The sequence below is a fragment of the Chinchilla lanigera genome, unplaced genomic scaffold, assembly GCF_000276665.1.
Source record: "Chinchilla lanigera isolate Chin_1 unplaced genomic scaffold, ChiLan1.0 scaffold00104, whole genome shotgun sequence".
NCBI classification, from domain to species: domain Eukaryota; kingdom Metazoa; phylum Chordata; class Mammalia; order Rodentia; family Chinchillidae; genus Chinchilla; species Chinchilla lanigera.
Window position 1 is genome coordinate 3,545,131 of NW_004955505.1, and position 25,679 is coordinate 3,570,809.

At 45.9% G+C, this 25,679-nt stretch overlaps 1 long non-coding RNA gene across 1 annotated transcript; it reads left to right on the forward strand.

Annotated features, from left to right (window-relative positions):
• Window positions 1-6: 6 nt before the first annotated feature.
• Window positions 7-11,795, forward strand: LOC102010821. The gene is made up of 2 exons (XR_264306.1): window positions 7-265; window positions 11,505-11,795. It is a non-coding gene; the product is annotated as an uncharacterized LOC102010821 (long non-coding RNA).
• Window positions 11,796-25,679: the final 13,884 nt, after the last annotated feature.

Consider the following 25,679-nt stretch of genomic DNA (forward strand, 5'->3'; position numbering starts at 1 on the left):
GAGCGTCTCCGGCGCGGACGCCCCCGCCGGGGATCTCGCCGCAGCGTGCGCCTGAGCGCGGAGAGGGGCGCCTTCTCCAAGGGAAGCGGTGCCGCGGCCGCGGGGCGCCCTCGGCTCCACAGCCAGCCTGGGCCCCCTGACCCTCTCTCCTTGGAGCACTGCACCGTCCCCGGAGCGGCTTCCTTACGGATCGCCTGCGCGCCCTCCCCGAGCTTTGCTGTGCCCGGCTGGTCACAGGATCGTCGTCTCCCAGGAAGACGCCTCTGTGAGTCCTGCGGGCGGGCGTGGGTCTCCCAGGGAAGCGCCTTCCTGTACGGGTTCCCAGGAAGGGAAAACTGCGTAAACGTCCCTATGAAAGGTAGCGGAACACCCCCCCAAGAAAGAACGTTAGGTGATAAGAGCAGAGCTCCGGAGCCCAAGCCTTGTTCGGGGCATGCTCCTTCCCCTGTCCGGGTCTAACGACAGTCCGTGCATGTGGGGGCCACTATCCCCTGTTCACACACAAGGATGTCGAGTGCTTCACCCCAAGTCAGGCATCTCTCAAGGAGGGGGAAGCCAAGATGTGCATCATAAATCCAGAGCCCTACGCAGGACGGTTAGGTTGCTCCGTCTTTGCCCGTTACCCATAGAAAGTCAGCAAACAAACAGTACAGTCTTGTAAGATAACCGCATTCATCAGTACGAAGAGAATGGTAAGGCCGCGAGAGGAAGTGGCGGTGGAAGAGATCAGAGAGTGGGGAAGAGAGTCTGGTGAGGAACAATCAAGGGGCAAGAAGTGAGAGGAAGTCCAGAGTCCTTTCTGCATAAATGGAGGCTGGGTTCCCTCCCTTGCACCTAGCAGGAGGCACGCATCCCAGAGATCTATCTGGTGGCCAGGAAGAGGTCAGCAGTCTTGGGTTTCCTGAGTGGAAAACGCGACCCAACTTTCCCATCCACTGTACAGAGTAAAGAGAACAACGGATGTTGTATCGGGGACAGCAGATGACAGTCCCTTCCATTGTTTGCACTAATAGGCCTTCTAAAGGTGGCTTCCATTGCTTGAGAAAATCAGAATATTCTTCTGCAAATAACTGGTATAGACACAGATCAGCTGCTGTGAGGTCCAACCTCTGGCTCCCAGAGAGGCTGGGATGATAACGACCACATCCTTGCAACCAGGCTTTCTTGATCTCACACTGCAGTTGAGAAGCTCCTCACGTGTGCACTGTAGGACCTAAATGGAGTTTGCCTCAGTGACTTGCCTTTTGTAAGTCTCCACTGCGGCCCTTTCTCTGTGCTGCCTTGTTTTTCTGACTGATAACATCAGTACATTCAGTCTGGCTTCATCTGGGTATGTACACTGTTCTAACACTTAAGATTTTGCTTAATTTAGCCTTGATTCTGTATACATTGGGATTTCACTCAAAAAAAGGTAAACCTGTCTCCTTTCCAACACTGAAAGTTACAATTCCTTCTTTTTCTCAGATATATATCTACATGCATTTCTTGTATATCTGTATGAGTATTGTATATCAATGACGAGTATGTAGAAAATAATTTCTTAGACCATTCCTACAAGTAGGATTCCTTCAGATTTCTTCATCCTAGCAACCTCCAATTATTTGGGAAACTTTATTACTTATAAATGTTTGGGAAAAATTGTGTTTGGTGACCTAGTTTGTCAAACCAGTCTCTTACTAGCTTTGTCAACACAAACATCTCTTTGTCTTTGATCACTGTTTGCTTCACTCATTAAGGGGTTTATTAACTACCCATTATTTACTAGGTGCAATAATAGGCATTGCAAAATCAGTGACCAATAAGTTATCAAAGGCCCCAGATATCATGGTGCTTTTGTTGTAGAAGGGACAGACAAAACAAATAAAAAGCAAACAACAATAAGAACCCAAAAGAAAAATCCCTGGAGTCGTTCCAAATTGTGACATTGGTAGCTGGGATTTCACTTCGTGGTTAAATCCTTGCTACTCGACACCCAAATTCTTGCTACTCAAATCCTGCTCCCTAAAACTCTACTTGAGTCACATCTAAATCTGGCACTTACTGTAAGCTCTTTGTTGTTGAGTTGCTTTATCCTAGGCAGTATAAAGTTTTTAGAGAAAACTAAGGCAAAAAGAGAAAGATAACATAAAAGGATGATGGGTAAGGATATCACCGAATATGTGACCCTGGACTGCCCTGTTATCTAGGAATGAGAAGTTGGATGTGCAGAAGGTGGGGAGGAGCTTTCCATGAAGAGAGAATGGCTTATGTAAAAGCTTAAGGCAGAAAGGAGTTTAGCGAATGCAAAGAATAAAGTCAGGCTGAGGCTTCATGAGCAAACAGGAAGTGGCCCGCTGCATCAGAAACACCAGAAACACTGGCGAGAGGGAATGGCGCCTGCTTTGCAAGTCAGAAGGAGATATTTGGGGGTTATTTTCAGGGCAGTGAGAAGCCTTCAGTTATTCTTTAGAGGGAATGAAATGATGTGTGTGGTGAGAGTATTGCTATTGAGTGCAAAAAAAGAGTGGGTAGCAAGGATAGCAGTAGGGTCCCTTGTATGGAAGCCATCACTGTTGTCCAGGACAAAGAAAAAGATGCCATGGGCCAAGGTGATGGCACTGGCTGGATCTGGGATAATGGGATGAGGGGGAATGAAGAGGCAAACCTGCCGAGACCTGGCTGAAGACTGGCTTCGGCATATAGCGGTAGGGGGAAGAAAAAGAAGCATAAAGACAGTCGGACTTCTGACTTGGGCAGCGAAGGTGGCTTGGCATTTAGTTAGGTGGGAAAGTCAGGTGGTTCCATTTAGTTAGGTGGTTTGCCATTTGGTTAGATGGTTGGCTGCTTGGTTCGATGGGACAGACTGAAGAAATCAGGAGCTCTACCTTCATCATGCAGTATTAGGTGTGAAACATTTGAAGAGAAATATTAAGAAGATAATCTGATGTAAGACCAGATTGAAGAAGAGATTTTTAAAGGTGTAACTGTTTTCCTGTGGGTCATTAGCTTTAGACAGTGTTTAAGCCCATAGAATTGGATGGCAGCACCCAAAGAAAGGAGTAAGTAGAAAGGAGAAGGGATCCGGAATCCAGCCCTGAGGTTCCCCTACTAGACGCTGCACTGACCACGGAAGGCCAGCACAGAAAGCTACGAGCAACCAGGCAGTGTGGCTGGAGGAAAGTCAGGAGGGAAATGTTTGAAAGGAACCAAAAGTGGGAGTGTTTGAGGAGTGAGGGAGTAGGAGCAACCAGTGCCACCCAGAGATCAAAGACAAGAAGAAAAAGACACCGAATGTCACTGGATTTGGCGTCACGGGGGTGGGTAATCTTGACAAGAGCTGTTTCTGCGGAGCAACAGGTGAAAACCAGATTGTGATGCGTGGAAGCATGAGGAGACGTTGAAGCTGTGGCTCCGGCCTGTGCCCCTGGAAGTGATGGAGGGGAGAGGGCGCTAGGAAGAGATGAACCTGTGAGCAGGCGCTGGGCGCTCTCCTGTGGACAACTGGTGGGAAATCCAGCCTTCAAGAGCTCCTCACTCGCCCAGACCGCCTTACCCAAGGCTTTGGGGCCAGGACTTCAACTTTGGGCTACTTAGGTACCAGCCTTCAAAACAGCTGCCCCGGCCCTGGACGGGGGAGAGCTCGGGGTGCTCCCTATGCATCCCTCTGCTCAGACAGCTTCCCGAGCCTTATCAGCTCTGCAGCCTCATCTTCTTTTAGCAGCATTGGGGATTGAATCTAGGGTGCACTGAGCTGCACCCCCACCCTTTTTAATTTGTTATTGTGAGATGGTGTCGTTTTTAATTTGTTATTATGAATTGCTCAGGCTGGCCTACAACTTGTAATCCTCCTGCCTTAACCTCCCAAGTAACTGGGATGACCGGTGTGCACCGCTCCACTGGCTTCTTTTTCTCTTTCAAGATGCTGGTAAAGAAGGGCAAGAGCCTGCCAAGAGACAAGAGCCAAAGAGCTGATCTCTCCTCACTTTACATCTCCAAAATCTGTGGCCAAGAGAACCTCTTTGATGGCTCGGATGTTTTCTTAGTCACACGCTCAACTTTGTCATCTCCCCACTGTGTTCTCTGAGTACCCAGTGTAAGTTGGGATTGCACTTTTAAGTCATTTTTCTTCCTTTACCTTTGATTACGAGCACAATAATTCCACACCTTTTGGTTTACATTTTCGCATCTAGTTTTTGTTTTGCTCTCCAAATGATGATCGCTTCAAAATTCTTAATGATCCCATTTTAGTCCTCAACATTTACTTGTTTGGGGACAATTTCATATCTCTTATTATTAATTCCTTCCTCAGTACTGAGTCAGTTCTCCATCTGTTTTGGCTGAAAACAACCACCACAAGAATTTGCAGCGCAGTTCAGTACACAGGGTAATGTAACTTACTCTTTCTTTAAAAGAAGACTAAAAAATCCTGACTACCACTTACTATCCCTTTAGACTCTGCCCACTGGCCAGCCTTAATTTTGTTTATCTGAGGCAGTGTCCTGAGTCACCTGTTTGAGAACACCATGTCCTCTTTTCATAAATCACATTTTGAAGAAAATATCGGTGTGCAAAACCATGCAAGCAGCTAGCTAGAGTGATACAGAGATCCAGAGTCTTACAAGGTTCTGTGGATCAGAGACCATAAAGATTGTTTTCAATAAATTTTTTCACTATCTGAGTCAAAACCACAGCTGAAGTTAAAAAGCAGGCATTGAGGGGCTGGGAATTTAGCTCAGCGGCAAAAGCGCCTGCCTGGGAAGCGCAAGGGGGGGGGTTTGGTTCCCGGGCCCGGGAAAAAACCAAAAAAAAAAAAAAAAAAAAAGCAGGCATTGAGAGAGGCTGTGAAAGCCACATGGTTGCTCGCGTTTTTCCAGAGGATCAAAAGGAAGAGTAGCAGTGGCGGATGACCACACTGATTCCAAACTGGGGCTTCAGCTGGGAGTGTGCACAAGGACATGGAGGTAGGAACTCGAGTATACGGATGGGAAAGTTGCTGATGAGTTACAGCAGGGACCAAACGGCACGTGGATAGCTACCTGTCAACATCTGTTCCTTTCCGCAGTAATAGAATCCCCTATTTCTTGCTAGGCACATGGTCATATAATAAGTGTGGCCACTAACCTCAGTTGCTAAGCTCCATAGCTTGTTACGTAACCAAGATCTGACTAATTGGATTTGAGCAGAAGGAGTGTGCACAATAATGAAGATTGAATAACTAGTGCTCCCAGGGTCATCCTGGCTGCTGAAATAATGTTGATAATGAAAGTCATGTAAACTCAGTAACAAGACAGAAACATCTTGGTTCTTCGAACCTGGACGGGGCAGGTGGGATAAACAGCTCTAATGCTCCAAAGTCAACGCCCGTGATAGGTGACTTTTTTAATTAGTTCAAATAAAGAAAAGATTATCACTGAGAGTATCAGTTTGGTATTTATTTTTCCATCCTGACTACAAAGCTGAGAGTGACACTAGAAATCATGTACTCTGGTCATTTTTTTAAAAGTTTGATTGAGATATACAGTTCACATGCCATAGAATTCACCTATTTAAAATGCACAACCCAATGTGCAACCATCACAAGAGTCAATTTTAGAACATTTCTGTCGCCTCAGAAAGGAGCCCTGTACCCTTGAGCTAACACCCTCCTGTTATGGCTGATATCTCAATGTCCTCCCAAAGCCTTGTGTGCTCCTGTGCAGAGGTTTTGGGAGGTGGCTGGATCGTGATGCTGGATTTGAGTATGTGAATATGCATTAAAGGTGTGTGATAACTGGGTTAGTCCACTGATTGGTTTAGCATGGTTCTAGGTGTGGGTGATGAAAGACCCACCTTGGGTATGGCAGCAACCAGTAGGTTTGTAGCCTGGATGGAATATAAAGGGAAAGGGCTGCTTGCTGCTCACTGCCTTCTGCCTGCCACACCATGAATCATTTCTCCTCTGTGATGTCCCACTGCCATGCCGCCTTGCCTTGGAGCCAGCTGACTACAGGTTGAAACCTCTACAAACTGTGAGATAAAGTAAACTTTTCCTACTTTAATTTGTGGATGTTGAATATTTTGTCACAACAGTGAGGAAGTAACTAAGACACTCATTCCATCTCCTAACCCCTACCCCCTAAAAATCTGAAATATGTTCTCTCTATATAGATTTTCATAATCTTAAAATTTTTTTTTATTTTTTATTTATTTATTTTTTGTCTTTTTGAGACAGGATCTCACTATGCAGTTCAGGCTGGCCTTGAGCTCACTTTGTAGCCCAGGCTGGTCTTGAACTCGAAGTGAACCTCCTGCCTCAGCCTCCCAAGTGCTGGGATTACAGATGTGTGCCACCACACCTGGCAAAATTTTAAATAAATAGAATCATATATATTCTTTTATGAATGGTTTTTTTCACTTAGCATAATGCTTTCAAGATTAATCTATGTATAGCACGTATCAGTACTACTTTCCTTTTCATGACTATGTAACAGTCCATTGTATGGGTATACTGCACTTTTTCTCCATTCACCAGTTCCTGGAACTTTGGGTTATTTCTACTTTTGGATTTTTATGAATGATACTGCTATAAACACCATGCACAAATTACTGTGTGGACATATATTTTCATTTCTCTTGGGTATACTTAGTAGTGAAATTGCTGGATTAGATGGTAACTTCAATGTTTAACATTTTGCAGAAATTTCAGGGTGTTTTCCAAAGTGGCTGAACCATTCATTATACATTTCTAAAACTAGTAAATGAGGGGGTCCTGTTTCTCCACATCTCAAAAACACTTGTTATTATGTGATCTCATTTTATTCTAGCCACCCTACCAGATGTGGAGTGGTGTCTTATGGTTTTGACTTGTATTCCCTGGTGGCTAATGGGGTTTAACATCCTTATAAACATTTGTTGACCATTATTGTATCTTTGGGAAGATGCTTGTCCAGATACTTTGCTGATTTTTTTTTAGAAAATGGGTTATTTATCTTTTTCTTATTGACTATATGGGTTCTTTATATATTTTAGATATAAGTCCTTACCAGATATCTGATTTGCAAAGTATTTTTCTTGTTGTGAAAGTTGTTCTTTCATGTTCTTGATTATATATATATATATATATAAAATATTATTTTGGTGGTGGTGGTACATGAAATTGAACCCTATGCATTATGCATGTTAGGCAAATATCTACCACTAAGCTACCTCTGAATCCCTGGACCTAAGTTTTATTCTAAGAGTTTTCATGGTTTTAGTCCTTATATTTAGGTCTCTGATCCATTTTTGTTTTCTTGTGTTGTGTTTTCGTGTGTTGTGTTTTTTTGTTTTCTTTTTTGTTTTCTTGTGTTGTGTTGTGTTGTGTTGTGTTGTGTTGTATTGTGTGTTGTCCTTATATCTTGAGACAGGGTCTCAGTATGTAACCTAGGCACCCTCAAACACTCAGTCCCCCTACCTCAGCCTCCCAAGTGCTGGGATTTCAGACGTGTGGCACCTGCCTAGCTGCCTAGATGCCACTTTCCTGCCATGGAAGAATGATGGAAGGATGGTAGGGGGAAAAGCCTAGGGTACTCCCTTTAGTCCCTTTATATGGTAGAAGCTTAATGACCTAATTACCCACTAAAAGCCTAAGGGTTACATATGGATTGGTGTTTTGTTTTGTTTTGTTTTGTTTGTTTTGTTTTGCAGTACTAGCCACTGAACCCAGGGCCTTTGCACAGAGCAACATCCCCAGCCACCCCTCCCCCGCTTTTTGAGACAGAGTCTTGTTAAATTGCCCCAGCTGGGCTCAAACTTACAATCCTCCTGAATCAGCTCCCCAGAGTGCTGGAATGCCCAGTGTGTACCACCATGCAGAGCTTCAAAGTTATTTTTATGTATACCACCAGCACAGTGCCTTGATTGCTATTGCTTTGTCGTAATTTTGAAATGGAAATTGTGAGTCCTGTAATGTAACTCTCTACCACACAGGCAGAAGTCCCAGCCGATAATCAGAGGCGAGATAAGGCAAGAAGGAGACTGTCTTTACCCAAGATGGTAAAGTGAAATGTAAGCAAAGGTCATTGTAACTTAGAAAGTATTTCGTGAGTCACATAATACATCCTGGAGAAATCACTGGTTATTTTTTTATATGAGTTTTGCATCTTGAAGTCTCCTAGAATGTATTGAACGTGTACTGAACACCTGGCTGCCAGCATGTGGTGCTACTGGGAGGAACCTTTAGGATTTGGGGCCTCACAGGAAGAAGCTGTGTCCCTGGGGGGTGCCCTGGGAGAAACTGGGACACCTTGGCCCCTTCCTGTTTCTCCCTTCTTGGCCACCACAAGGAAACCAGCAATTTGTTTTTCTAGAGAAATAGACAGGCCTGACTTCCAGCCTTTGTCATCCTCCATCCAAGCTGTGTGATCTGCACAGATCCTCTGCTCCGAGCTGCAGCTTCCTCCTCCACCCTTGAGAGTAAGTCTGCCTCCCTCACAGCGAGGTCGCGAGGATGAAATGAAGAGGTGCTTGTCACGCACCCCACCAGGGAGCTCATGGCTCTGTCTTCCCCAGGACCATCCTTCTGACAGGGAAACAGTGTCTGCCAGGGATTTGGGGAATAAGACCCAAAAGCAAAGACAGACAGAAAGCCCATGCGTGAAGCAGGGTGGAGTGGTGCACGTTGTAATTCCAGCTACTCTGGTGACTGAGGCAGGGGGATTGCAAGTTCAAAGCCAGCGTGAGCAACTTAGCAAAACCCTGTCTCAAATCAAAACAAAAAAATTGAAAGTGCTGGGGTGGAGCTCAGTGGTAGGCCACTTGCCTAGCATGGGTGAGACCCGGGCTCTAGGACAGCACTGTGGATGAGAAGCTAGATGTTTTTCTTGCGTAGAAGCTTTTTTGAATGTTACCAAACTATAATATAAGGACGCTCATACTGGAGATTTGAGATTTCATGCAAATTGTGTGGAAGTTGAACCTGTCCAGGGAGAGAAGATGGACTGAGTCTGGGCCATATACAGCACTCTCGAATAAGGAATAGGAGGGGGAAGGTACTGAGTCCTCAAGGAAGTGCTGTGCCTCCCAGGCGGCTGTGTCTGCCCGCGCATGCGCTGTTAAAATCCTGGCCGGCTTCCTAGGTCAGCATCTCCCTGGATCTAAGGCGGTTGGTTACCCACCCGACTCTGTCATCAGGTGTCCTAGGGCATGGTTATGGAAGTCTCGCCTGTGGGGTAATGAGGAGGAACCCATGGAGTCCTGGGGTTGGGGCCATGGTCAGTTTAATCCAGGTGCAGGAAGGAGCAAGGCCTGTTCACTTCCTGTGAGAAGCAGCAGCTGTGGAGCCTGTGGTGCTGGCGATGGGCATGTGGACATGTAGGTCCGCCTGATGGGGACGGAGACTTGGCCCACATCTCTCCTGGACTTCGCTCCTGAACAACCTCAGGGATCCGCTTCTGGGCTTTGAAGGTGGCTTTACAAAGTTGCACATTGACACCTCTTTCTGGTGGATTTCCCCCACCTGATCTTTACAATTCCCCCATTCACTCTTACCCTCCAGACAAATCTGCTAACAACAGAAGGTGTTTTCTCCTTTCCCCTTAGCCTGACGGCCAGTCAAACACAGGACCTAAGCAACTAGTGAATGAAGAGCGGTGCCTCCTCCTAAGAGACTCCAACCCTTCCAGAAAGTGTCTTTCTGCTATAGCAAATAAAAGGGGAAAATGAGATTCTGTATTAAGAAAAACTGTACACAGTATCTTGCTACACACACTTTTTTTTACTTTTTTCTTTTTTTTTTTTTTTTTTGTCTTTCTGAGACAGGGTGTCTATTCAGGGAACTATGCAGTTCAGGCTGGTCTTGAACTCACTTTGTACCCAGGCTGGCCTCGAAATCTCAGTGATCCCCCTGCCTCAGCCTCCCAAGTGCAGGCATTACCGGTGTGCACCACCAAGCCTGGCTACATATATATTTTAAAGTTTGCTGAGATGATATATTATACATACTCTTGTTTCTTATTTATTTAGCATTATGCTTTTAATTTTTTGATATCAAATACAAGCATCATGTTTATCAGTTGCATAATTGACCATTTCATAATTTTTTTTAACCAGTCCTATCTCCAATCCAGTGGTCCTTGTTGTGTGCAAGACCACCTGGCAGGGCTGGGACAGAGCTCAGCAGTACAACACCTGCCTAGTATACATGAGGCCCTGGGTTCCATCCAAGCATCACAAAAAAATAAAAATAAACGCTATTATATAAAAATTTAGTATTAAATATTTTAAATAAACACTACTTGACAGAATAGAACAAGATGGATTTTAGCTATAGGTTTTTTGTTTTAGTTTTGTTTTGTTTTTGTTTTTTGAGACAGGGTCTCACTATGTAGTTCAAGCTGGCCTTGAAATCACAGTGATCCTTCTGCCTCAGCCTCCCCAGTGCTGGGATTATAGGTATGTGCCACCACACCTAGCTCCTCGCTAGTTTTTGAAAAACACAATCTTTTTTGTTCTCATTTGGCTTTTTTTTTGTTTTTGGTGGTACTGGGGATTAAACCCAGGGCCTTGTGCATGCTAAGCGCCCTGCCACTGAGCTACACCCCCGGCCCAAAGGGCACAGTCTTCATCTCAAGCTTCACAACATCCACCAAAGCAGGAATTATTTGAAGGCTATCACCCCACTTATTCTGAGGTGCTTTTTGCTTTGTTTTATTTTTTAAGACAGGAACTCATTGTGTAGACCAGGATAGCCTCAAATTTGTGGTCCTTCTGCCTCAGCCTCTCAAGCCCTGGGATTACAGATGCAAGCCACCCTACCCAGCTCATTCTGAAGTACTCTTTAATCCCCTGCCCAATTCAGAGCTGGGAGCCAGGGCCACATCCTGTTGCCGGTCACCGTGGTTTGGTGTCAAGCCTTGTGGCCCTGTTATAACAAGTACTCAGTCAGAGGATGTCTCTGCCAAAAGCACTGACTCTTCACCCGGTCCACACATGTCCAGGGGGTAACTAAAAAAAAGAATACATCCGAGCATGTCTGCCTTCATTTTGTATCCTTACTTCCTTTCCTGCCTTGAGCCTTGAGCAAAGCTGATAATCCTCCTCCTTCAAGACCGAAGGCAGCAAGATAGAAATAAAGGATTTTCAACATTTGCAGAGACATCGTCATGAACAGACTGTCAACTACGGGCTTTTACAGTGTCCTACGGTAGATCAGTTGGTGCCTAAGATTCCTGTCACTGCCCTACACCTGAAGGAACGTGCGCCATCTTGCTTCTCTGATGCGTCCTTTACTCTGACAAGTCATTCTGTTCTGCAGGGGGCTGGGGATTTAGCTCAGCGGCAAAGCACCTGCCTGGCAAGCGCAAGGTCATGAGTTCGGTTCCTGGTACTGGAGAAAAACAAAAAAACAAACAAAAAAACAAACAAACAAAAAAAACATTCTGTTCTGCAGACCTCCCAGACCCCGGGATCAGTACCCCCGAAGACAGGGCTGAGAATGCTTAATCTCCCTTGTCTTCTCAAGACAGTGATGCTGAATAAATTCCTCTCCTCACCATTGCTTCTTTCAGAATGAATGGCTGAACCTGGCATGTTGAGACACCCGGAGCTCAGCCCCCGCCAGCCTAGGACTCCAGCAACACCACAGAAATGCTAGAACTCTCCGCCCAGTGGAAGTGACCGCCTTGTCTCCACCAGGACAGTGATGAGGGCACTGTGGTGAGCCCACAGTGCATCTCTTCTTAGGAGAAGCTCCTGTGTTCTGTTGGATGAATCTGTGTAAATCTGTGTCTGGTTTGGCTACTGAGAATATGGGAGAATTCACAGTACTTGAATAGAATAAAAACCTATTTTTGGCCTAATCCTTTTGCTTGTTTTATGTCTGTCCCACTGTTGCTTTCTTGGGATGATCTTGTGCTTTACATAGCTCTGCCCAGCACCTTAAGTCTTTTCTGGAAGGATGCAAAGTAACCCTGGAGGGACTGAGTGCTCTTGAGAAAGTTACTCACTGCAGCCGAACTGCTCCATCTCCGCTGACCTTGGAAGCTAACCAGTGTCAGGGCATTCACCTGCCCTCCACCTCAGTTTCCTCCTCCATAAAAGGGAATACCAGCATCTCCCACAGCACTGATGAAGATTATTTGGCAAAGCACACATGATGACCCCTGACTTGTGGCTGGGTCAGAGGTAAGTTTGTAAAAGTATTTCAAAGTAATTAAAAAGAAAGCATTGCAAACATTCTCCTGCTACTGGTGTCCAGGCTTGTGTAGAACTTACTGCAGATGAAATCACTGGGTCAAAGAGTGCAAATGTTTCAAAAGCTGGGTGCTGATTTCCATGTCCACTGGAGGGAAAATGAGCTCATTTTCATGCAGCTGTAGCATGCCTTTACCAAGGTCAAATTCTCATGCTTTAAAAATTCCTTGCTAACTTGACAGGTGAGAAAGCAGTGTCACCTTGTTTGCATCTCCACATCCATTCTGTTGGCGACTGGAAACCTTTGACCAAAAGCACTACATTTATTTTGTTACTTATATAATTTCTCTTTCTCTCCATTTCTTGCAGTATTTCTATTGAGGTCTTTGTGTTTTCCTTTAATGTTTTAAATAAGATGAGGAACTCTTTTTTAAAATATGTTTTTTGAGACAGGATCTCGCTATGTAGCCCAGACTGGCCTTGAACTCCTGACCCACTTGCTGGGATGACAGGTGTGAGTCTCCAGCAAGGGACCTTCATTTTTTCTGTCACTAGTCCTCTGCTGAGAGAAGGCCAGGGTACAAGGGCTTGAGAGGAGCATTAGTCACAGAGTAGGGTGGAAAAAAGAGTTACCAGAGACAAACAGACGACCACTTCAGCTTGTGGTCCTGCCCAGAGCGAGCTGCCATCGTATCAAACGAGAACAGATGCATAGTTCCAAAAGCAAAACACACTAAGCACAGATAACAGAACCTCTGGTGAAATCTTACTGTCTCCTCTTGTCCTAAATCTTAAGAGATGATCAGTTCCAGAAATACAGTCTTTAATTGAAATAGAGCTCCTTGAATTACAAAGTAATTTTAAGACCATACTCAAACACTTCTCTGTCGCAAAGACTGTTTGCAGAAGAAGTAATTATCTTGGTAGTCATGGAAACCTAGCTAATGCCATGACTACAAACCAGCTTGCGCAGATAATTTGTAGTAAGCCTAGTCAGACTAGTTTGTCTACTAAAAGCATTTTTAAAATGCTTTCTCTCATTGATGGCGAAGGGAAATTATATGCTTTGGCACCACACCTCAGTTTCTTGGGCTTTATTGATGTTTTGGCTTCTTTGGTCCTTTTAAAAAAATTGAGTAAATGTAAAGCCATGCCCTAATAGCTCTTTAATTTCTCCTGATAAAGTCCCTCGTACAGCAGCCTATTTTTATGAAGATAACAAGTTACTCAAAGGTGCGGTCACCAGCCCATGGTCCCCTACACAAACCAGAATAATAGCTGCGCAAAGCCCACACTCAGCTTACTGAATGTGCAGCTAGAGTCTGTGCATATCAGAGGAGAACCTACAAGTTCTTGGTGGCACATTTGGTAAGCAGATTTCATTCCAGTGTCCTTTTTTCAACTTTTTAAAACAACATAATTGGAATGCTACTCCGAGCTAGACCCCATTCCAAGTTTTTTACATATGTTAATTTATTTAGTCCCTAGAACAACCCCAGGAGATTCGGGGTCATCATCATCATCATCATCATCATCATCCTATTTTACAGGTGGAAAAACAAAGGCATGAAAAGCTTATGTACCTTGCCCAAGGCCTCACAGCTCGACAGTTGAAATGATGTCCATCAACTGTTAATATAACCTTCTTTCCTATGCTGTGTATTCCTCTTGCCCCAATTCCTTCTGCATCCTCCTCCATCCCAATGGGTAACTACGAGTTCTCTGCAGAGATGCTGTCGTGGACACACAGGGGACAAATAGTCAGTCACAAGAGGAATTTGTGGGGGCTGGGGATTTAGCTCAGCGGCAAAAGCGCCTGCCTGGGAAGCGCAAGGTCGTGAGTTCGGTTCCTGGTACCGGAGGAAAAAAAAAAAAAAAAAAAAGAGGAATTTGTGTCTCCAGTGGCCATGGTAAAGTCACGACCCCATTGGCTTCAGTTTTATCATCAGATGAGAATGACAGTGATTCCTCCTTGAACTCAAAGGTGGACATAAAAATCAAGTGTGAAGGTAGAAAGGAAAGCCCTCTGGAAGAGCATATATCTTGAAGTAGCTCCAGTGACTTTTCATGTCTGGCCTGCTGGGAGTCGTGAGGCCTTGCTGAGCCCAGGTGTGAAGGCGGGGTGTGCGTTCTGATGGGCTCCGGGCAACACACACTGGGCCATGACTGTTCCAGCTCTGAGCTGCGAGCTGCTCACACGTGTCACTCCTTGTGCCCAGCAGCTCTCCAGGGTCGCCAGGTGGATCCTCCCCAACCTGCTCGTGGAAAGCCTGCTGCTGGCCACACTCGCAGCCCAGGGCAGACGTGTTGGGGTGTTGCATTGTGCAACCACGGCTACGCAGAGGATGAGAACGGTTACTCAGAGACGGGACTTAGTTCAGTCACCGAGAGGACCCAGAGGCGCTGCTACCCTAGCGTGAGAGAGCTTTCAGAGAAACAGCCAAAAGGGGAGACCTCTGAAGCTGTTTATTTGTAACTCGAGGACATGCGAACAAAGATGCAGAAGACAAGCATTTGTGATGTAGTGTGTGGAGCTTTGGTCAGGGCACAGGACCAAAATGGCGTGGTGGGTTACGTGACACGTGTAGGCAATCCTACGGGGCAGAGAGGACACAGCCACCAAAGCAAACGTCTCTGAACACAAACTTAATTCTTCTGACTGTTGCTGGGCAGATCCCGCTCTAAACTCTAGCCATGCATCCCGGCAGCCTGGGAACTGTTGTTCCGAGGGCCCTTCCTTATTGCACTCAAATTCAGTTACAGTGGTACCTCAGTTCACAAACGTAATGCTTTCCGTGATTCTGATCGTAAACCAAATTGGATGAGAACTGAATCAAGTTTCTGATAAGGTCAACAATAAACCTAACCACTGAATTTGATTTGCTACTCGTTCAGTTTGGTTTGTGACCAGAATTGTGGAAATAATTAAGTTCATGAACCAAGATACCACTGTACTCCTTTGACCAGCATCTCCCCACAGGGGTGGACCCACCTCCACACAGACACTCAGGATCACAACCCGTGTCCCCAAAATGGGTGGCTCTAATGCAGCCCAAGTCATGCCCTGGTGAGCTCAGTGAGGAGATAATGCGACGATTCCCTTGGCTGGGAGCCGCGTCTGGAGTTGGGGCAGCCTGAGACGTCACTAGCACATTGGTCACATCTAGCTTTCCTCTTTGCAGTGGGGTGAAATGAGGGAGTCCTCACTGTTTGGACAGTCACTCTAGAGAAAGCTTCACCTGCCTTCCATCAGACCAAGAGAACAGAGAGACCTTAATAAAAAGGTGGGAGACCTGGACAGTCTCCAAAGCAGGCCCCCAGCTCATGCTACAAGCAACAAAGGAAGCCACATTAAGGCATGAGCAGCATGGGAAGAGCCAAGGGAAAGATGTGCTGTTGGGTTTTGTTTGTTTGTAGTTTTTTGTTTTTCGTTTTTTGTTTTTTTGTTTTTTTGGGTTTTTTTTTGTTTGTTTTTCTCCGGTACCGGGAACCTAACTCACGACCTTGCGCTTGCCAGGCAGGCGCTTTTGCCACTGAGTTAAATCCCCAGCCCTGTATATTTTTGTTACATGTCTTCAAAAATCACCCTTGGAGCAGATTCTTCAAAGAAAAATCAGAATGGACATTTCAGGAATTGCTAGACAGATCAGGAAACGGCAAGGGCCTGAGGGCAAGCCTTCCAGACTGAGTGTATATAATAAGACTGAACACACAGGACCCCAGAAAGACAGCTGGGAGGATGTGGGGAGGTGGGAGATGGAAGGCAGAACTCCTACCATAAGACTCCCAGTGGATTTCCAAAAACCTCTTTCTCACTTCAGGACCAGAAATTCTGTTACTCATCTCCAAGACAAAAATAAAGAAATCTCATCTTTTGATTGCTTACAGGTAGAATCCTAATGAAATGAGAAAAAAACAAAGAAAATGTGGTATATATACATAATGGAGTACTATCCAGCCATGAAGAAGTGTAAGCTTGAATCATGTGTAGTGTCTTAGTTACTTTTCTCTTGCTGCGACAAAATACCTGACACCCAGAATGAGGGAAGGAAGAGTTCATTTAGCTCACAGCTTGTGGAGGTTTCAGTCCATACTTGGCTGGCACCAAAACAGACTGGCACATGGCAGAGGGCAACAGTTCATGGTGGCAGAAAGCAGCAAAAGCAGCAAGAGCAAAAGGAAAGAGTAGCAGAGAGCAAGCCTCTTTCCCTCCCTTGTATTGTATACAGGCTACTCGCCCCAGGGCAGGTGTAGCATTCACCGCTGTAACCCCAACATTGGATCATGGACCAACCATAAATTCTAGAAGCCTGCCCCATGACTACATGAGGCTTTGCGGGGAAGGGGGGAAGGGGGGACGGGACATCTGGACACAAACCATAACATTCTGCCCCTGGCCTCCCCAAAGACTCATATATGTCCCTTGATGCAAAAAGCATTTTGGTCCATCTCCTAAGAGTTGCCAAAGCCCTGACACTCAGCATTGCTGAAAAGTCTAAATTCCAAGTCTCCTCCAAGACATAAGGCAAACTCTTAGCTGTGAGACCCTGTACAAAAGAAAAGTTAAACACTTCCAACATTAAATGGCACAAGATAAACTTACCATTACAGTAGGTACAATCAGGGATACAAAGCATTGGACCAAAGCAAATCCAAAATCCAGCAGGGCTAACATTAAGTCCTATAGTTCCACATGTAACATCTGAGGCAATCTGTGGCAAATTGTGAGCTCTGTGTGGCTTCACCTCTGTGGTACTTCTTGTGGTGGTAGCTCCCATGACTTCTGTCTTGGGCCTGCTTTGCTCCCTCCTTGCAGCTTTCCTCAGATAACCCACAGTCCTGATTTTCCAAATGTCTCAGTTCTCCACTACACCTTTGGCTTCACATTCACAGCTTCACATATTGCCCTCTCAGAGGCACACTTCCTGGCCTCCCAGACCTTCTAAAATCAAGGAGGAAGCCTTCTTAACCTCACAACTCTTTAGGCATGCACTAAAAATCAACACCACTTGGGTGATGCCAAGGCCTGCTGCCAGCTGGACTAGTAGCCAGGCTTTCTTCTCTCTTGGCTGTAGGGGTCAAGTGCCTGGATCACTGAGCTCTCTGATTCCAGCTCTGAGGAACAAATTCTCTGTGTTGTTGCCATTCTGGAACATGGTGCTCTGTGGCTTTCTCCTTAAAGCAAAATCTCACTTTTGTAGTTTTGAGGCTGCAAAGGGTGGAGACTTGCTGCTACTTGTGATGCCCTCAGGCCATCTTTTCTGTTCTGCTCGTTCTCAGCAATCAAGATCTCCTCAGCTTTATCTTTGCAGTCTACAGCTTTAATGGAGCTTCCTTTCTGGCCAAACCCACAACATTTTAAATCATTCTGCTGGGCTCTGTGCTCCTGATTCTCAACATAAATCTGGCTAAGAGCCCCCAACAATAGTCATGCCACTACCTCAACATTTGACTGCCTTGAAATTTCTTTTGCCAGATTAATCAGTCCACCACCCTTAATCTCAGTCTCAGGCAAAGTCTCTGGACATGAGCAAAATGCAGACAAACTTTCTACCAAGCCATGGCACACATCATCTGAAGTCCAACAACCAATGCAGTCCTTCCCAGCAGAAATTTCCTGACCCTGAGCTTTACCCTTCTGGTCTTCTAACCTCTGACCAAAATCTCCCATACAGAACAGCGTAAGGCATTCCAGCACTAATCTTTCAGGTGGCCTCTTTGAACCTTTCCAAAATCTTCCCACATGCCATTCCCAAAAGCTCTTGAATCACATGGTCAGGTATAGTTACAGCAACAACCCCACTCCTGGTACCAAATTTTATTTTAGTTACTTTTCTTTCTTTGGTGGGACAAAATACCTGACACCCCAAATTAGGGAAGGAAGGGTTTATTTAGCTCACAGTTTGTGGAGGTTTCAGTCCATACTTGGCTGGCTCCAAAACACTGGCACATGGCAGAGGGCAACAGTTCATGGTGGCAGAAGACAGCAAAAGCATCAAGAGCAAAAGGGAGGAGTAGCAGAGAGCAAGCCTCTTTCACTCCCTTACATTGTATGCAAGCTACCTGCCCCAGAGTGGGTGTAGCACTCATATCCATAATCCCAGCATCGGATCATGAATCAATCATAAACTCTAGAAACCCGCCCCATGACTACATGAGGCTTTGGGAGGGACATGTAGACACAAACCAGAACGTAGGAAAATGGATGCACCTTGAAACCATGATGCTATGTGCAATAGATCAGAAGAATAAATATCACATGGTTTCTCTTCTATGAAAAGCACAAAGTATAAATAAATTAGAGGCAAATAAAAGAAGTTTGATAGGAAACAGAGAGGTAGACTAAGTGGAGGTGGGAGGGGGTCTCAGTGGGGAGAAGAGGGTGAGGAGGGAAGGAGGGGTGAAAAGGATCGGGATGTGCTATGTACTCGGTGCTGCCCCATGAGTGTATCACACACCACAAAGACGCCCTAACAGAAAACAAGCAAACACAGCAAGATCCACTGCAGTGCTCAGAGCAGGTGGCTAAGGAAAGACTGGCGCTTGCAAGGTCCTTGAGGTTTCATGGACAGCGCTGGCTGTGATGAGTCACTCGTACACACTCCACAGGGGCCAAGGACAGGAGAGAGGAGCCCGTAAGCCACTTCCTTTCCAAGGCCAAGGGTTGCAGTGGAGAAGGATCCCAGCGAAGAGCAAAGGAGGGGACATAAGAAACCCAGTCACCAGGAAGGTCTCTGTGGGAAGCCACGCTTTGGCCTCCTCTGCAGAGGATTCTCCCTGAGCAATCTTCGCAGGCATACAGGCAGCCTTGAAAGGGGACACCGTGGCCAGACCCCACTGCCAATCCACCAACTGTGTCCACAGATGTTTACTTCCTGCGGCTGGGTGCCCCGTGCTGTGCTCTTCCAGATGGATGCTGGGAAAGGGAATTGTAGGTGGAACGATGCTCCTGGCACACACATGACACCAACGGGAATTAATCCCCGTGCTCCTCTTGAGCTGCCAGTGCATGACCCGAGTCCTATAGATCCAGTCACCATGGGCGACACCGACTCCCCTCTGTAAAGCCTGGGCAAGATGCTGTGATTGCTTCTGAAAGAGACAGAATAACCTGGGTCAGGGAACCTCATGGACTTGTAGCTGCCTACCACTGAAAATGGAACCATACTCACATTTGTCCTCAGGAAACATTACAAAGGGTGACAGGTGGAAGGGGTAAGCAGGTAAATCCTGAATCATGCAGCTGACAGCACACAGTGAGAAACACATGTAAACATTGAAAGGGAAGGTGAGAATAATAAAGGGGAGGGGCGCTGCCTCAGCGGTGGGTCCAGGCCAGGGAGCCTTGGGCTGCAGGGAGCATGGAGGTGAGCCTGCTCTCCTGTTCGCAGAGCTGTGGGTCACCCACCAGGGGTCTGGAGTTGGTGCTGGCTGCCCCTACTGGGAGCCCTTGCCCAGCTACAACGCGGGGTGGTCCTGGGTTCAGACCCCAGTTCCCATGGCGTGATGCTGGAGGGTCAGGGCTGGGCGTACTGTGGCCTCCCAGGCCCTGTGCAGGTTCTTCCTGGGCCTGTGCTCCTCATCTTGCTATGGGCCCATATGCCCTCCCGCTCGCTGCCCTCTTGTGCCTGGGCCATGCTGTTCACAGGTCTCTGCCTAGCTCGCCCTGGCTCTAGCAGTGACACGTGTGCGGGATGGACACCACTGGTGGCGGCCAGCACTCCTAGGTCCTGGGCACCAGCCACAAGCTGCAGGGAGCCCTGGGGCCCGCTGGGCCCTCCTCTGGCTCTGGTCATTCCTGGCCACCTCTGCCTGGGGATGGGATTGCTTTCCAAACCACAGCTGATGTGGGAGTCCAGATGGAGGTAGAGTTAACAGGGCCATGAGGAGCTGGAGGGTGTGTGTGTGCGCGCGCGCACGCACACACTCATGCTGTTAGCCAGTGTCTGGCCTCACCTCCAGGCACAGGAGGGCCACCAGGTTGTCCCTTAATGCCTGCAGCAGGCAGCTCTAGCCCTTTCTAGCCTTTCATGCCATTTCCCAGCTTGGGCCCAGGTCTTGCATGTGTGCCTCTCTGCAGAGACTGGAGGGGAGGGTTGGTGAGGGATGCTCAGCTGCCTCATGGTTCTGGCCTCTGCCGTCCTTGCTGGTTTTGCTGTGTTGGTTCCTCTGTTAGGCCGGGAAAGCACAGAAGATGTGAGGGGTCAGGGTGCTGCCTTCTCCGCTCCCCAGGAATGGGGATGGTGCAGATCCAGTCCAGGAAAATCCAGACCTGCTCCATAGTACCAGTGTTTATGCATGAGAGCTTCTACAACATTCCGAGAGCTTCCATGTTTGGAACCTGATACACTGGGCAGCAGTTATGCTTCTTATTTAGTGAATGAAAAACATAAAGCTGGAAGAGACAGTGTACTCAGGCTAATAAATGGAGGAGGCAGGATTTGAACTCAGGTCTTTGTGCTTTTCCTTTTCTGTGCACAGCTGAGGGAAGGGAACAGGAAAAGAACGGGGTGGCAAGCAGCTGGGGCTGCTGCTGAGAGACGGCTGTGGCTCTGCCTCTTCAGAGCTGCCCAGGCCTTGTTTTTATGTCAGTATAGCAAACAAAGTCAGCAGGCTTCAAAGCAGGAGTTTCCCTCTGCTCTTAGAGCCCTGCTAGAATGTTCTCAGAGGCCGAGGCTGGGAGGTAAGTGGAACGGGACCCTGGAGAGGCTCAGTAACTCCACCAGGAGGGCAGGCAGGCGAGGCTGGGGCCAGCGTGGGACAGACGGGAGATGCATGAGGAGCTGCTGGCTGCTCCTCCACGAAGCCCCTACACAACCCAGCAGTGACCACTCTGGGCTGAAGGAGTCCCTGGGAGGGAAAGTGGACCAGAGAAGCTCTGGGTCATAGTGGGGCTGGAGGGGAAGGGGGGGGATGAGGGTCCAGATCAAAACTGAGGTTAAAACGGAATAATAAAATCAAGTACTTAAGAATTAGCTTGAGGGGCTGGAGATTTAGCTCAGCGGCACAGCACCTGCCTGGTGAGCACAAGGTCATGAATTCGATTCCCGGTACCGGAAAAAAAGAAAAAAAAAGAATGAGCCTGAGGTGGATCCTGGGTTCTGAAGGGAGAATTAGAGCCCACAGGAGAAGGGAAGAGGGACTTCAACGTGGAAAAAAGAGATGGCACGCTGCACTTGCCCCCTGATTCCCAGCTCATGGTGTGGATGAGGAGGCTCAAATCTAAAGACATAGTGAAGGTGGGTGGCTCCAGAGGCCCCCATGGAGGAGCACACCAGGGAGTGGAGCAGTGGATGCTGTCGGCTACAACAGCTGCTGAATGGCTCCAGTCCGTTCATCTCCTGGACAGTGATTCTCCAGATGTCATTTTAGAGGGGGGCACACTGAGCCCGGGACTCGGAGCAGCCGTGGATTGGCTTCCTCTCCGGGCGCCCAGTGACTGGATAAGGCCCAGGTGCGAGAGGCGTCCAGGGTCAAGGAGCCAAGGACGGGCGTGTGTGAGACACCCAGACTGCTGTAGGCTGAACAACCCAAGTGGAGATGCATCTGATGTCCCTGAGCTGGACACTGCCATGGAACTGTAGACCCCGGAAGTGAACCACAGGCTTGAAATCACAAGCAATTTTTTTCTCCCTTTTCCTTAAGTCAAGGAGAGCTTTGAGCAAAGCTCAAAGCTTTCCAAACCACAGCTGATGTGGGAGTCCAGATGGAGGTAGAGTTAACAGGGCCATGAGGAGCTGGAGGGTGTGTGTGTGCGCGCGCGCACGCACACACTCATGCTTCAAACAACTGAAAGAGAACAACTTCAAAAAAAAAAAAAAAAAAAAAACTTCCAAAACAGATTGATAAACGCGTGGTAGCACACACCTGTAATCCCAGCACTCGGGAGGCTGAGGCAGGAGGATTGTAGTGAGTTCAAGACCAGCCTGGGCTACAAAGTGAGCTCAAGGCCAGCCTGAACTGCATAGCGAGACCCTGTCTCAAAAAGACAAATAAATAAATAAAACACCAGATTAATGTAACCTGCAAAACTATCTTTCAAAATCAATGGAGGCCAGGGATATAGCTCAGTGGCATAAGCGCCTGCCTGGCAAATGCAAGGTCCTGAGTTCGATTCTTAGTACAAAAAACATAACAACAACAAAAAAATCAATGGAGAAGGCCAGGCATGTTGGCACATGCCTATAATCCCAACACTCCAGAGGCTGAGGCAGGAGCATTGTTGGGAGTTTGAGACCAGCCTGGGCTACAAAGTCAGCTCAAGGCCTGTCTGAACTGCATAGTGAGATCCTGTCTCAAAAAGACAAAAAGAAAAAAAAAAAAAAATCAATGGAGAAGTAAGATACTTCTATGAAAAGGAACAATGGAAGAAATTCATGACCACCAAACCAGCTCTCCAAAATGTTCTGAAGGATATTTTAGAAAGAGAAAGGACTATAATTCCAAAAATGCCAATGGAAAGAATCCATCAAGCAAGACAAGCAGTTAAACAGAGGGGAAAGATAGGGAACCATCAGCAGGAAAATAAAATGACAAAGACGCCGAGCGTGGTGGCACATGCTTGTAATCCCAGCACCCAGGAGGCTGAGGCAGGCAGATTATTGTGAGTTCGAGGCCAGTCTGGGCTACACAGTGAGCTCAAGTTCAGCCTGAACTGCATAGCAAGACCTTGTCTCAAAAAGCCAAAAAAAAAAAAAAAAAAAGACAAAGACAAGTTAATAATATCAGTTATAACCATCAATGTAGATTGCCATGAGTTTGAGGCCAGCCTGAGATACATAAGCAAGTTCAAGGCCAGCCTGCACTACATTGTGAGACCCTGCCTCAAAACAAACAAACAGGGGCTGGGGATTTAGCTCAGCGGCACAGCACCTGCCTGGCAAGTGCAAGGTCGTGAGTTCGATTTCCAGTACTGGAAAAAAAAAAAATCAAATAATGACTAACACAATTGTAATAGAGGACCTTAACACCCCACTGTCACAAATAGACCAATTAGACAAGAAATCAACAAAGAAATATCAGAAGTGCACCAAACTTTTGAACAAACGGACTTAGTAGATGCCTATAGGGTGCTCCACCCCACAACATCAGAATACACATTCTTGTCAGCTGCACATGGACACTCTCCAAAATAGACCACATGTTAGCTCATAGAACATGCTGAAGTGAATGCAAAAAAATAGAAATTATCTCATGCATATTATTAGACCATAGTGCAATGAAATTGGAAATCAATAACAATAAACCACAAAAACTCCATAAACACATGGAAATTAAGTAACACCCTCCTGAACAACTAATGGGTCGCAGATGCAATGAAAGAAGAAATTAAAGAGTATCTACAATTAAATGATAATGGTGATACAAAATAATGGACTTTATGGGACGCAGTGAAAGCAGTCCTAAGAGGGAAATTTATAGCAGTAATTTCTCATGTCAAGAAAACAGAATGAGCACAAATAAACAACCTAACATTGAATCTCAAACTTCTAGAAAAAGAAGAACAAGTCAAGCCCAAACTCATACAAAGGAGGAAATTATAAAGATCAGAGCAGAAATTAATGCAGAAAACAATACAAAGAATCAAGTTATTTATAATTGGTTACTTGAAAGATTAAATAAAATAGCCAAAACTTTAGCCAACCTTATCAAAATAAGGAAAGAAGAAACTCAAATCCATGCAACTAGGAATGAAAAGGGTAAAATCACAGTGGATCCTGCTGAAACCCAGAAGATCAATACTTTAAAAATCTGTACTCTGATAGGATGGAAAACACAGAAGAAATGGACAGATTGCTTGATACATATGAATTAGCAAAGCTGAATCAAGAAGATATAAAAGTCTAAACAACCTTGTATCAGTCAGTGAAACTGAAGAACTAATTTTAAAACTATCAACAAAGAAAAACCCAGATCCTGATGGATTTACTCCTGAATTCTACAAGAAATTCAGAGATCTAATGCCACTATTCCTCAGATTCTTTAATGAAATTGAAAGGGAAGCAATACTCCCAAACTCACTCCTAGAAGCAAGGATTACCCTCATAAGAAAAGCAAAATCCAAACAATCTCCTTAATGAACATAGACATAAAAATTCTCAATAAAACGCTGGCAAATAGAATTCAACAAATCATCAAGAAGGCCAGGTGTGGTGGTGCATGCCTGTAATCCCAGTACTCAGGAAGCTGAGGCAGGAGGATCACTGAGCGTTCAAGGCCAGCCTGGGCTACAAAGTGAGCTCAAAGCCAGCTTGAACTGCATAGTGAGACCCTGTCTCAAAAAGATAAAATTAAATTAAATTAAAAAACCAAATCATCAAGAAGATTATAGGCTGAGCGTGGTGTTGCACACCTGTAATCTCAGCACTCAGGAGGCTGAGGTAGGAGGATTATTGAGAGTTTAAAACCAGACTGGGCTACAAAGTGAATTCAAAATTAGCCTGAACTTCACAGTGAGACCCTGTCTCAAAAAGACTAAAGGGGAAAAAAAGGCAAAAAAACTCAAGAAAATTATACACCATGACCAAGTATGATACATCCCAGGGATGCAGGGATAGTTCAACATACACAAATCAATAAGTGTAATACACCATATTCAGAGAACCAAAGACAAAAGTCTATGAGCATCTCAATAGTGTAGATGAAGAAAAAGGCATTTAACAAAGTCCAACACCCATTCATGATTTGTAAAAACCCTACAGAAAATTGAAATAAAACATCTTTATCTCAATCTGTTAAAAGCCATCTATGACAAACCAACAGCCAACATTGCACTAAATGGTCAAAAACTAAAAGCTTTCATTCTGAAATCAGGAACAAGACAAAGGTGTCCACTATCACCACTCCTATTCAATCTAGTTCTGCAAACATTAGCCAGAGAAACTATACAAGAGAAGTACATAAAAGGAATAAGGATAGGAAAGGGAGAAGTTGAACGAGCATTATTTGCAAGTGACATGGTACTCACATAGAAGAGCCCAAAAACTCCACCAAAAGACTTCTAGATTGAATAATCAAGTTCACTAACAGGGCTGGATACAAAGTGAACAATCATAAATCAGTAGCATTCCTGTACACAAACAACAAACTCACTGAGAGAGAAATTAGGGAAACCACACCTTTCACAATAGCATCAAGAAAAATGAAATACTTAGGAATCAATCTAACAAAGGAAATAAAAGTCTATGAAATGAAAATTACAGCACTCTGAGAAAGAAGATTGAAGAGGATATCAGCAAATGGAAATATATGCCCTGTTCTTGGATAGGAAGAACTAGTATAGTGAAAATGCCCATACTTCCAACATTGTTATACAGCTTTAATGAACTCCCAGTCAAAATTCCAAATAGCATTCTTCACAGAACTAAAGAAAACAATCCTAGAGCCTTCTGGCTGGCTAGCTTCCTGCCTGCTGGCTCCCGGAGGGTGGGCCCCCAGCGCACGGGGAGCCTCGGGCGGGGAGCGCCGGTTTTTGGAATGGCGACTCACTCCCAGCCTCGTGGTTCCCCGGAAGGAGGGCTTCCGGCGCACAGGGAGCTGTGGGTGGGGAG